Source organism: Scylla paramamosain, chromosome 1, assembly GCF_035594125.1.
Source record: "Scylla paramamosain isolate STU-SP2022 chromosome 1, ASM3559412v1, whole genome shotgun sequence".
Classification (NCBI taxonomy): Eukaryota; Metazoa; Arthropoda; class Malacostraca; order Decapoda; family Portunidae; genus Scylla; species Scylla paramamosain.
In genome coordinates, this window is record NC_087151.1 from 967,537 (window position 1) to 970,000 (window position 2,464).

The following is a 2,464-nucleotide window of genomic DNA, read 5'->3' on the forward strand; positions in this document are numbered from 1 at the left end:
CGTCTGTGGTCTATATTGTTTTAGTCTCGTTGGTCTTCTTTATCTTGTTGTTTTGGTTGTTGTTGTTGTTGTTGCTATTCTTCTTTTCCCTTTTTTTCTTCCACTTCTTCTTCAACTACTTCTACTACGCTTGCTATTTCTTCTTCTTCTTCTTCTCCTTTCTCTTCCTGTTCCTCCTCGTACTCTCCTCTTTCATCTCCTTCTCCTCCTCCATCTCCTCCTCTATTCCTTACTCCTTCAACTGCATCTACTACTCCTTCACCTCCTCCTCCTCGTCCTCCTCTTGTGTAATACATAACGGCGTGTGAGGAGTGCTTCCCTCTCTTTGGTCTCCTTGGTCTGCCGCGCCAGGTGTCAGTGTGCAATGCCTGGCCTGCCTGTTCGAGGACTCTTCCCACGCTACTCGAGTCCCCGTGGCGGTGCAAGAAAAGCTGGCTGGGCGCCTTGGCTTCCTGTTTCACACTTTGCACATGCGACACACGTCAGGCTAGTGTTACCAGCAATATGGAGAGTGTGATATTCTGTGTATGGCGTGAGTCGCTCTGCACCGCTGAAGTCACTTGTGTCTTGTAGCAATTCGTGACTAAAGTGCGTTCTCTTGTCCTTTGCGTTACTGTGTGGTCGTGTTGTCTATTTCGTGTTATTTATGTTATCAGTCTTACCTCGACTGCTTTTAAATAGCTGTTGTGGAAGTTTCCTGGGTTTTCAAAGCATTTTCATGATTCCCGTGATGCTTTCACTACAATACTGCACCATCATTGAGAAAAACATCCATGGAAATCCAAATAATCGTCAATATGGATTTGAAAACAGTCCTGGGAGGCCAAAGTGTTTCATAACAGTGGTCCAGACTCCCGGTGAAGAGACGCGTCGAAGAGATAAGACAACACCAGAATGTACTTGCTGTGCTGTAGTGTGATCAGCAGAGTGGCGCAGTGGAAGCGTGCTGGGCCCATAACCCAGAGGTCCGTGGATCGAAACCACGCTCTGCTAAGCATCCCATTTATTTTCATGGAATGGAGAAACAAAACAAGTATTAGTGGAGTTTCAATTGGTTCTTTTCAGTGTTCTTTCCTTTTGTCTTTTCAGGAGGAGATAATTATCAGGACTTTTTTTTTCCTGAATGTGTCTTTGGCTTTGAATCTTTCTCCCTTGTGCATAAAAAAATAAAAATAAATAAATAAATAAATAAGCAAGGAATGACGCAATGTTTCTCAATGTTACCACGTCCTTCATCACTCTTCAGAAACACTCGCTCATTTGCTGTCTTCATTCTTGATACACCAATCAAGTCATCTCAAAATATCTACACTTGTCGTCTGCTTAAATTGAGCGACTTCATCATCCTGTTTCCTTTTTGACGAATTAAAAAATCCTAGCAGAGCGTGGTTTCGATCCACGGACCTCTGGGTTATGGGCCCAGCACGCTTCCACTGCGCCACTCTGCTGTATGATAGGCAGGAAGTTCATTGTCCTATTGTGGATGCTTCTGCTGCGTGTATGCAATCGATTGATGGAGTTCCCTGAGAGAGAGAGAGAGAGAGAGAGAGAGAGAGAGAGAGAGAGAGAGAGAGAGAGAGAGAGAGAGAGAGAGAGAGAGAGAGAGAGAGAGAGAGAGAGAGAGATAAACAAACAGACAGGCAGACAGACAGACAGGCAAGCAGACAAACAGACGGACAGACAGGCAAGCAGACAAACAGACACACGGACAGACAGAAGCACAGCAAGATCAAGATACCCAATATAACTTAAAAATTCACTGGACTCGTTAAAACAAAAATATAAAATAAAATAAAAACAAAACAAAACAAAGAAAAGAGGAACAAAAAGACAAAGAAAGCTGCAGCCTTCCAGACACCGCACGTTACACGGAGACAACAACTACTGCACTACCATTACAAGTCAGTGTGGCGAAGTGTTTCTCGCCAGCACTAAAATGTACACTCAGAAGTCATGCTCGAGCCGCTGAGAAATATTGAGATACTTTGGTGAAATATATGTCAATAAATTCACCGTGCTACACACAATATATTCCCAAAACTTTTATGCAATTTGGCGCAACGAAAATAACACATAAATCACCGGGAGAAAGTGAGAAAGGAACACAGAACAGCAGAACACTTGCTTGAGGAGAGGGCGTGACGCTTTGAGTGGGTACAATAAAGAGAGATAGGAAGAAACTGGTTCTCAAATAGAGTGGTAGGTACACAGTATTATAAAGAGATCGGAAGAAAGCGGTTCTCAAATAGAGTAGAAGGTGGACGGTATTATAAAGAGAAATAGGAAGAAACTGGATCTCAAAATAGAATGATAGATGGATGGTATTATAAAGAGAGATGGGAAGAAACTCTCTCAAACAGATAAATAGATAAATAGATAAGATTCACTAATCATATTGTCAGTGTCAAGTCATGAGGGGAGACTTTGAGAGATGATTTAACAATTTTATGAATAGAGATGATAG

General features: G+C 42.5%; 2 non-coding genes across 2 annotated transcripts; one reads left to right on the forward strand and one right to left on the reverse strand.

The window, feature by feature from the left end:
• The first annotated feature begins 921 nt into the window (after positions 1-921).
• Positions 922-993, forward strand: Trnam-cau (transfer RNA methionine (anticodon CAU)). Its single transcript has one exon. It is a non-coding gene; the product is annotated as a tRNA-Met (tRNA).
• A 383-nt stretch (positions 994-1,376) lies between these two features.
• Positions 1,377-1,448, reverse strand: Trnam-cau (transfer RNA methionine (anticodon CAU)). Its single transcript has one exon. It is a non-coding gene; the product is annotated as a tRNA-Met (tRNA).
• Positions 1,449-2,464: the final 1,016 nt, after the last annotated feature.